The sequence below is a fragment of the Petaurus breviceps genome, unplaced genomic scaffold (genome assembly GCF_028583685.1).
Source record: "Petaurus breviceps papuanus isolate PSGF00001 unplaced genomic scaffold, PetGlider_PUasm1.0 567, whole genome shotgun sequence".
Taxonomy (NCBI): domain Eukaryota; kingdom Metazoa; phylum Chordata; class Mammalia; order Diprotodontia; family Petauridae; genus Petaurus; species Petaurus breviceps.
In genome coordinates, this window is record NW_027186383.1 from 9384286 (window position 1) to 9394996 (window position 10711).

Below are 10711 nucleotides of genomic sequence, written 5' to 3' on the forward strand. Positions count from 1 at the left end.
CTGTCCTGGGGGGCCAGTGACCTGTCCAGAGGAGGGACACTGACCTGCCCAGAGGGGGGTGAGTAGTGACCTGTTCGGGGGGGGGCAGTCTGTCCAGAGAAGGGGGGCACTGACCTATCCAGAACAGGGTGAGTAGTGACCTGTCCAGAAGGAGGGGAAGTGACTTGTCCAGGGGTGACCAGGGCTACCCATGGCCTGGGAGAGCCAGACCACTGGCCCCGGGTGGGGAAAGGGGACCCCCGGGGCCCGGGCTGTGCTTTCTCAGTTTGAACTCAGACGCTGGGGAAGAGCGGGTTAGGCTGGCCGCCTAGCCCAGAGGGTCCTGGGTCGGGTCCCACCGTGGCTGCGGTTGCTGTTATAGAGAAGAAGCGGGCTCTGTGGGGACCGGGGCCTCCCCACCCTTCTCTGCTGCTGGCGGTGCTCCCTCCCCGCCCCCCCCAGGGGAAAAGGGGAAACCCTGGTGACCAGTGAGTCTGGTCAAGCCAGACCAGCGTCCTCCCCTCTGCGGGGAGGCTGCCCCACGAAGACCCGGCTGCCTGCTGCCCAGCGCGATTCTGAAGTGTTTCACTCAGGCTTTCCTGCCCTGCGCTGTCCCTTGCGCATTTTCCCCGCTTTGCTCATTTCTTTCCCCGTCCTTGATGTTGTCTCCTTTTTCATCTCTTACATTGTGTTCCAGTTGTGTTTGCTTACCTTAATTTTTAAGTTCATCCCTTCCCAGGCAACGTTCCCTCCTTAGTGTCTAGTCCTCTGCATTTCTTATTTCTGTCTCATTCTGGACTAGGAAATTGGCTTTTTCTGTTGACTGTTCCTTCCTTAATTACACCCCATCTTATCCCTACTTGTTGAGTTTTTAATGTATTTCTTTACATAAATTTTTAAAAATTCAATTTTATTTTGTTTTCAGTTTCAAAATATCTCCCTTTCCCAGTCATTGAGAAGGCAAAAAATATAAACCCCATTACAAATAGCAAGTCACACAAAACACATTTCCCCATTACCCATGTCCCCTCTTCCCCCCACAAAAAAAAAAAGAAGAGAAAGAGAAAACAAATCTGCCCTCTGAGTCCATCAGCCCTCTCTGGAGGTGGGTTGCATTTTTCATCTTTGGAATTGTGATAGGGCATTGAGTTGCTCAGTTACTAAGTTTTTCAAAGTTGATTGTCTTTTACCATATCGCTGTTACTGTTTCCCTGGTTTTGCTCACTTCACCTTGCATCAGTTCATTTGTCTTCCCAGGTTTCTCTGAAATCATCCCTTTCAGCCCATGGTAGTAGTGTTCCCTCACCTTCATATGCCATAGCTTGTTCATCCGTTTCCCAGTTGATGTTTATCTCCTTGGTTTCACATTCTTTGCCATCACTAAAAGAGCTACTATAAATGTTTTTGTACATCCAGGTCCTTTCCCCTTTCGTTGATCTCTTTGGGATATAGAGCTAGTGCTGGGTGAAAGGGTATGAATAGTTATGAATAGCCTTTTGGGCACAGTTTCAGATTGCCTTCCAGAATAGTTGGACTAGTTCGTAGCTTCATCCACAGTGCATTAGTATTCCTATTTTCCCACATGCCCTCCAACATTTATCATTTTCTTCTTCTGTCACATTAGTCAGTCAGATGGGTACCTCAGAGATTTTTAAATTTGCTTTTCTCTATTATTTAGAGCATTTTCTCATTGACTATCGATGGGTTTGATTTCTTCCTCCAAAAGCCACCTGTTCATGTCTTTGACCGTTTATCAGTTGGGGAATGGCTCTTATTCTTGTACATTTGGCTCAGTTCTTAATATGTTTCAGAAATGAGACCTTTATCATTGAAACTTGCTTCAAAGAATTTTTTCTCATTTTCTGCTTTTCTTCTAATTTTAGCAGATTTGGCTTTGTTTGTGCAAAAACTTTATATATAATCAAATTATCCATTTTGCCTTCTGTGAACCTCTCTGTGTCTTGTTTGGTCATCTCTTCCCTGATCCATAGATCTGACAGGTAACTTTTTCTATGCTCCACTAATTTGCTTATGATATCATTCTTTACATCTAAATCATTCACCTATTTTGAGCTGATCTTGTTATACAGTGTGAGATGTGGATCTATATACATAGTTCTGCCAGACAATGTTCCAGTTTTTCCAGCTTTTTTTTTTTTAAACAAATAGGGAGTTCTTGTTCCAATAACTGGAATCTTTGGGTTCACGAAACACTAGATTCCTGTGCTCATTTGCTTCTGTATATTGTGTACCTATCCATTCTATTGATTAACCAGTCTTATTATCCAGTACCAGAATAATTTGATGATTACAGCTTATAGTATAGTTTGAGATCTGGTACTGCTAGACTCCCTTCATCTTTTTAAAAAAAATTCCATTAATATTATTGACCTTTTATTCCTGCAAATGAATTTTGTTACTATTTTTTCTAGTTCTGTAAAGTAATTCTTTGGCAGTTTGATTGGTATGGCACTGAAAAGGTAAATTCCTTTAGGTAGCATTATCATTTCCATCATATGGGCTCAGCCTACCCATGAGAAATTAATATTTCTCAAATTATTTAGATCTGTCTTTGCGTAAAGAGTATTTTGTAATTTTGTTTCTATAATTCTTTTGTGTGTCTTGGTAGGTAGACTCCCAAGTATTTTATACTGTCTGCAGTTATTTTAATGGAATTTCTCTTCTCTTCTTTTTTTTTCTTTTTTGCTCTTTGGAGGGGCAATTGGGGTTAAGTGACTTCCCCAGGTCACACAGCTAGTACGTGTTAAGTGTCTGAGGCTGGATTTGAACTCAGGTCCTCCTGACTCCAGGGCCAGTGCTCTATTCACTGTACCACCTAGCCGCCCCAAGGAAATTGGTCTTTGTCTTTTTCTCTTTTTTTGGTTCTCCCTGGTATAAGTATGAAGACCATATGGGTGTCATAGAAAAGGTGTGATAGGGTTCCTCCTTTTACCCTTTTTTCCGAACAGTTTATGTAGTCTTGAAATGAATTATTCTTAAATGTTTGGTGGAATTCACTTGCAAATCCATCTGGTCCTGGTTTGTTTTTTTTTTCCCCTTAGAATTTGTTCAATTTCTTTTTCTAAGATAGGTTATTTAAGCATTTATTTCCTAATCTGTTAATCTGGACAACTTATATTTTGTAAGCATTCGTTTAGATTGTCAATTTTATTGGCATATAAATTGGGCAAAATAGCACCTAATAATTGCTTTTATTTCCTCTTCATTGGTTGTGAATTTACCTTTTTCATTTTTGACACTGATAATTTGGTTTTCTTCTTTCTTTTTCAAAATAAATTAGCTAGTGGTTTATATGTTATATTTCCCCCCCAAAAAAACAAGCTTCTAGTTATATTTATTAGTTCAATAGGTTTTTTTATTTTAAATTTTATTAATCTCTCCATTTATTTTCAGGATTTCTCTTGTCTTTCAGGGGTGTGTAATTTGTTACTTTTCTAGGGTTTTTTTTTTAAGTTCCATTCCCAATTTGTTGAGTTGTTCTTTTTCTCCTTTTATAAATGTAAGCATTTAGAGATATAAATTTGCTATATTTTTGATATCATTAATAAAATTATTGTTTCTATGAATTGTTCTTTGACCCACTCACTTTTTAGGATTAGGTTAGTTTTTAGTTAATTTTTAATATGTGCTTCAGTAGACCTTTGTTGAATGTAATTTTTATTGAGTTATAGAAAGGAAAAGATGCATTTAATATTTCTGCTTTTCTGCTTTTGTTTGTGGGGTTTTTTAATGACTCACACATGGTCGGTTTTTGTGAAAGTGTCATGCATACTAAGAATAGATATGCTCCTTTCTATTCCCATTCATTATTCTCTAGAGGGCTACTATATCTAACTTTTCTTATATTCTATTTATCTCCTTATCTTATTTCTTATTTTATGGTTAGATATATCTGTGTCTGAGAGGGGGTAAATTGAATTTCCTCCACTATAATAGTTTTACTATTTCCTTCTGTAATTTTTAATTTTCCTTAGAATTTAGTTGCTATGCCATTTGTGCATATATGTTCAGTATTTATTATTTCATTGTCAGTGGGTGCCTTTTTAAAAAAAAATTTTTTTTTGAGGGGAGGAAGGCAAGACCATTGGGGTTAAGTGACTTGCCCAAGGTCACACAGCTAGTAACTTTCAAGTGCCTGGTGTGGGATTTGAATTTAGGTCCTCCTGACTCCAGGACTGGTGCTCTATTCTCTGTGTCACCTAGCTGCCCCAAGTGGGTACCTTTTAGCTGTGGGGAGCCAAGCCCCCCCAGGGACCCCTGCCCTTCTGTGGCAGTGTCTGAGATAGTGACAGAGAGGAGCCCTGCTGGCCAGCAGCAGAGCTGAGAAGGGAAAGTGAGGAGAAAAGATAGACTTTGAAAGAGTTACTTACCCAGAGGCTGACAACCATAAACGAAGATGGGGCTCCAGTATGGTGGGAAACAATGTAAACTTCATTCAGCTAAGAGTCTAGTATACATAGTGTGAAACTGCATAGTCATCATAAACCACTATCTATGGGATTACACCATTGCCCTCATACGTGATGGTTGTGTATTCTATCCTTGTTATCAGGACGTCCAAGTACCACCGGCAGGATGTTCCAAACCTCCCTAGAACAGAATGGAGTTGTCCCAAGGCTTCTAGTTAATACTACATTGCCACATGATGCTAGTTTCCCCTGAGGGCACTGCGAGAGTCCTTGTTCCCAGGCCGGGAGCACATACCACACTTCTTACAAGGATGTGATGCCCATGCCTGTGAGCCCTCCTGGGGGATGGGGAACTGATCCGGGCCTGCTTAGCAGGGCCTTATGCTGAGAGGGCTTATTCAGCCAATCTGGGTCAGAGCCCCACTGGCCGTGGTCCTCTACATTTAGCTAAATGTAGCTTCCCTGTTACTCTCTTTTAGTTATGTGTGGTTTTGCTTTTGCTTCGTCTGAGATTGTGATTGCTATCCTTGCCTTTTTTAATTCAGCTGAAACATAATTCGGTTCCAATCCATTTTTTAAAACTTTATTTTCTTTTTCTTTTGTGGATCTTGTAGACATACTGTTAAATTCTGATTGCTAATCCATTCTGCTCCCTGCTTCCATTTTATGGGTGAGTTCATCCCATTCACATTCAGTTATGATTGCTGTTTTTCTCTGTCTTATTTTCTTATACTCAACTTCTTAAACCCTATTCCCCCCTCAAGAGTCTGTTTAGCTTCTGACTGCTGCTTTCCTTAGTCTACCCATTCTTCTTATTACTTCCTCCCTTCTTTTGACCTCTTTTCCTCCTACTTCCCTATTGAATAAGATGAATTTCTGTGTGTGTGTGTGTGTGTGTATACACACATGTGTGTGTGCTCTTTTCTCCTTGAACCTGCTAGCAGTGAAATAAAGAAGGTGAGTTTTCTCCAGACAAGTGATTTATTCAGCAGGGCATGCAATTGCAAAACAAACTGGGCCTCAGGCTTTGGTAGCACAAGAGCCCCTCAACCCTGGTTTCTATATGGCTAATATACAATTTGGAAGGAGGGATAAAAAAAAGATGCAAGGATGAAGCCACCTGTTTTCTTATTGGTGGAAAGGATTGGGAGACACTTAGATGAGCAGAGGAATATTCTTGTGGTTAGGTGACAATGGGGAGGGGGAATAAACTTGTACAATTTCCAAAATCAGGTTATTGACAGGAAGTTGAAATCTAACTTTATAAATGAAATAAACTCCACAACATAGTTATTTACAGTATTTTTAATGTCACAAAGCAGTTCAGCTGAGAGTATGATCCAAGTGTTGCCCACTCCCTACCCCTGCCCCTATTCTCCCCTCCATTATATACATTGTTTCTTGCATATCCCATTTATGTGAGATAATTTTTCCTATTCTTCCTCTCCTCCCCACCCCTGCTCACCGCAAGTGCATCCCTTTTTTTCACCCTTCCATTCTTTTAAGATCATTGCAACATAATAGAATCACACCCAGGCCTTGTGTAGACTTCCTCTAAGACCCCTGCTGATAAAGTTCTGAAGGTGTTATATGCATCATCTTCCCATTTAAGAATGTTTTAACCTTTTCCAATCTTATGATTTCTCACTCATGTTTACCTTTTTATGCTTCTCTTGAATCTTGTGTTTGAATGTCAGATTTTCTACTCAGCTCTGGTCTTTTCTTTAGGAATGCTGGAAAGTTTTCTGTTTCATTAAATATCTATTTTTTCCCCTTGTAGAATTATACCCAATTTCATTTTTGGCTGTAATGCTAGTTCCTTTGACATCTGAAATATCATTCTATGCCTTCTGTTCTTTTATAGTGGTAGCTGCTAAATCTTGTGTGATCCTGACTCTGCCTCCACAGTATTTGAATTCATTCTTTCTAGATGCTTATATTGATATGATAGTATTTTTTTTCCTTGACCTGAGAGCTCTGGGATTTGTCTACAATGTTCCTGCTGGTTTTCACTTTTGAGATTTCTTTCAAGATCTGACCTCTCATTAGTAGATTCTTTCAGTTTCTAATTCTAAGATACCTGAGCTGTTTTCCTTTACAATTTCTTCAAATATGACGTCTACACTTTTTTGTTCGTGGCTTACAGGTAGTCCAGTGATTCTTAAATTATCTCTTCTCAATCTGTTCCACAGGTCAGTTGTTTTTCCTAGGAGATATTTCACATTTTCTACTATGTTTTCCATTCTTTTGACTTTGTTTTATTTTTTCTTGATGTCTCACATCTGTTTGGCCAGTTCTAGTTTTACTTTTTTTTTTGGTTTTTGATTTTTTAATTTTAGACTCAAACACCAGAAGTAAAATACAGAATAGAGAAAAGAGAAAGAAATCTATCATAAACTTAAATATTAAAACTTAAATAGAAAATAAGAAAAGGGGAGAAAAACATGTTATATGCACAGCAGAAGATTCAAAATATATAGCAATGAATTTTCATTTCAAGAAAACCTGTATGATAGATAATACACATTGTGTTGTAAGATGTCCATTTTTCCTTTGCTTCCTTGTAAGTTTTCTTTTGTTCTCTGCTGTGTACTTTTTAGTGCCCCAGAAGACTACAATTAAGTGTGGATATATTTCTATGTAGACATAAATATATACATACACATATACATACATATATACACATACATACATATATACTTTTCCTAACAAATTCTACTCCTGACCTTTGTTTTTATATTTGTGCATGTGTCTCATTTCCTATACCTCCTGACTCCTCTGCTTTACTTCTGCCCCGCTACCTTGCTCTCCTATTACTTAGCCTACACTCCACCCCACCCCTGCGCCTGCAGGATTGTACCCATTCCCATAAATCTCAACATCCTTCTATACCTCCCTTTAATCTATCCCCTCACCCTCCCCTCTAAAGATCCCTCCCCTATCCTAGTTCTAATTTTAAGAAGTCATTTTCTTCAGTAAGTTTTTGTCATCTTTTTTTACAAAGCTGTTAATTCTCTTTTTGTATTTTTCTTGCATAGTTTTCTAATCCCAGTTTTTCCTCTGCTGCTCTTATTTGATTTTTTAAAATATCACTTTTTTGGGATCTTTTTGTTTTTAAATCTTTATTACTTCCAAGAATTCTTGTTGAACTTGTAGCAATCTACCCTTATCTTTGAGGCATTGCTTGTAGATGTTTTCAAGTTATTGTATTCTTCTGTGTTTGTGTCTTGAGTTTCACTAACATCATAGCAGCTCTTTATGGCCAGGTTCTTTTGTGTTTGCTCATTTTTTTCAGCCTCCTTCTTGACTTGGACCTTTAGTTGTTTTAGGCTGTTCATTTTGGTGTGTGGGTGGGGGGAATGTCTGGCCTGAGCATATGTCCTTTGATTTCCTTCTGCTGTTTTAATAGCTCATTTGGTGGAAGGAGGGAGCCTTCAGGTTTTCATTGTTTCCAAAGTGCTATGATCTGGGAAGAGGTCTTGTTCACTGCCCTCTGCAAATTCCTGACCCAGGTTTGAACCTGTTGGCTTGTGTTTGGTTGAGTTTCAGTAGACTGCTGATAAACTCAGTCACTATTAGCTCATTAGGAGGGTCTGCAGGTCCAGAGACAATGAACTGCTGGCTCCCTGTCGTCTAGGACTCTCGTCCTGGTTATTTCACTGTCAAGGCTACTCTGCGCCCAGGTTCAGGGCTATGTGACTCTGTTTCTGGAACTTGGACTGACCTGTACATGACAGACTGCCAGAGGGCACCTGTTCGTGCTCCCCTGGGATCTCTTCCTGCCCTTCCAGTCCCCTCACTGTTCCTGGGTGCAAGAATGCTGCCATATTGTCACAGTCCTGGACAGCTCCAGACCCAGTATCCATTTCCCTGAGCTAGGGAAGGAAAAAAGAGTGACTTCATTGGGACTTTTTCTGGCTTTCTGGTTCAAAATTCAGTCTGGCTTTCTTTCTGTGGAGGAGGAAAGGGAAAAGTGCTATTTTTCACTCCATCATCTTGACTCTGAGTTTGATATAGTTCTGTACCAAAGTGCGTGTGTGTGTGTGTGTGTGTGTGTTCAGTCTCCCTTCTTCTTTTCAGATAAGAGTGAAGGTTCTTCTGAGGATTGTTCTCCCCACTCTTTCTTCCGTGTTTGAATACTCTTCTTCTCACGTGCCCCAATTATGCAGATTCTCTCCCCCTTTACCTCCTTTCTGCACTAGAGTATTTTCACTTTTGTCCTCTTTTTCTTTTCTCCTTTTCAGATCCTGAGAAAAGAACCAGTCTCCCCCGCCCACCTCCTTCCCCTCCCTCCCTCCCCAGTTTGTCTCAGGTAACCCTTTTTGGACCTTTTGAAACTTGTGGTTCTGGAGGGAGCCTTGTTCTTCCTTAATCACATGTTAGCACGGCAGCATCAGGCAGCTCACATAAACTGACCATTCTAGGTTTCTCTAGATTCTTGTATTTCAGAATTCCTATTTAGCTCTGTTTTTAGTTTGTTTTTTCTACTCAAATTCTAGAAAGTGCTGTTTTGCCCTTGTAGGATTATCTTTTATGTGGGGTGTAAGTGATTCTTGGTTATAAGACTATCTCCTTTGCCTTTCGAGATAGTGCATTCTCTGATCTCCCATTTAGAGTAGAAGCTGCTGGCCATTCTGTGATGTTGAATACACAGCATGTTCCTTTATCCTTGAACTTCTTTCTGGATCTTTGCTGAATTTTTCTTTGGCACTGGAGCTTGGAATTTTGTCTATGACGTTCTTGGGACTTTTCCTTTGGGGGGTTTCCTTCAGGAGGTGATTGGTACTTTATTTCTTTACTTTGCCCTCTGGTTCTGGTAGATGTAGGCAGTTTTCATTGATCATTTCTTGAATGTAGTGCCCAGGCTTTTATAAAAATAAGAGTTTTCAGGGAGTCCAGTTCTTGAATTATCTGTCCTTGAGCTGATTTCTAAATGTGTTGTTTTTGATATCAGATCTGACATGTTTTTTCCCCAACCTTTTAATTTTGTTTGAATATTTCTTACTTTTATGAAATCCTTGGTTTTTATCTGGTGCATTCATATTTGAAGAGACTTCATTTCTTGAGTATAGTTTTAGCACTTTGTTCCAAGCTACTTAGTCTCCTAGACCTTTTCTTCAGAGCCTTTATTTGTCTCCTACCTCTTCATTTCTTCTAGGTTTTCGTGTAGTTGGTAGTCACTAAACATTTAAGTGCCTACTATGTGCCATAGTACTTGTGGAAAATCCATTTTTCCCTTCTTTTGGGGCTCTCTAGATCAGTAATAATTTTTGATGCCAGTGGTGTTTCTTTGATTTACTTGTCTTTTCAGCTTTAGCTTCCCATTTGGGGCTTTATGCCAGGACTCTGCTCTACCCCTTTAACGAACTTTTGAAGTGGGGTGGGTGGTCCTGCTTCCTTCTCCCCCTCCATCTCCTTGGTTCCTGTAGTGAGCTCGCCCTCTGTTGGGGTTAAGTCCCCCTTATCACCTTAAGGTCCTGAGTCCTTTGGCATCTCAGGAGAGTCCCTGGGCTTTAGCCTGTGGCTCTTGCTGCCCCCCAGCCCCACAGGCCCCTCATGTCCTCTGGTTGTGCGCCAGCCTTGGTGGTCCCTGGGGCTTCCAGCTGACTTTCTGTGTGGCTCTGTGGTGGGTGAAGTCCCTAGAGTTTCTCCTTGGATTCTTGATCATTATCTTGTCTGGTAGGTCTGTGGGAGCTAGTCACTGTGCCTCCTGAATGGCAGGAAGTCTGTATGAGCTCTTCTGACCCCTCAGCAGATGTCAGTGTTCTGCTTTCTGTGCCTAAACAGACCCTCATTTCTTCTGATCATGTCCTTCCAACAGTGGAAGGAGCCAGTCCTGCTGACCTAGAAGTTTTGGGAGTACTTGTTGGGTTTCCCTCAAGGTGCTGTTGCCTGGTCTTTTATGGGGAGGGTCTTGTTGCTACACTGCTAGAGAATGGAGCTCCCAGGCCTGGCTTGCTGCCTTCCCCCCTTCTCTGTGCAGGTTCCAAAGCCTGGTGACCACTGTCAGTGAGAAATGCCTGAGTGTGCTTCAGGACTAAACCCCCCCCCCAGTTCAGCTCCTGCTGATGTCCAGCCCTAAAGCTTATGGAGCCCGGGCCAGGCTTTATATGTCTGAGGCATGCTTTCTTCTCCTTTCTGGTGCAGGTGGGCGAAATTTCTTAGATAGGGTCTGTATCGGGGCTCTTTTTCAGACAAGCATTCTCCCTTAGATGCTCATCATGAGAGCCTGGCTACCAGAGGAGTCCTGTCCTGGCTCTTGGAAATCTGAGCAAGAGACTGACTGCTGTCCCCTCCCCCCC

The 10711-nt window shown here is 40.9% G+C and overlaps 2 protein-coding genes across 2 annotated transcripts in view; one reads left to right on the forward strand and one right to left on the reverse strand.

Annotated features, from left to right (window-relative positions):
* Positions 1–10711, reverse strand: part of HES6 (hes family bHLH transcription factor 6) — a 312570-nt gene that overhangs the window by 226022 nt on the left and 75837 nt on the right. The window lies entirely within an intron of this gene.
* PSMD1 (proteasome 26S subunit, non-ATPase 1) overlaps positions 1–10711 on the forward strand; it is a 118984-nt gene that overhangs the window by 988 nt on the left and 107285 nt on the right. The window lies entirely within an intron of this gene.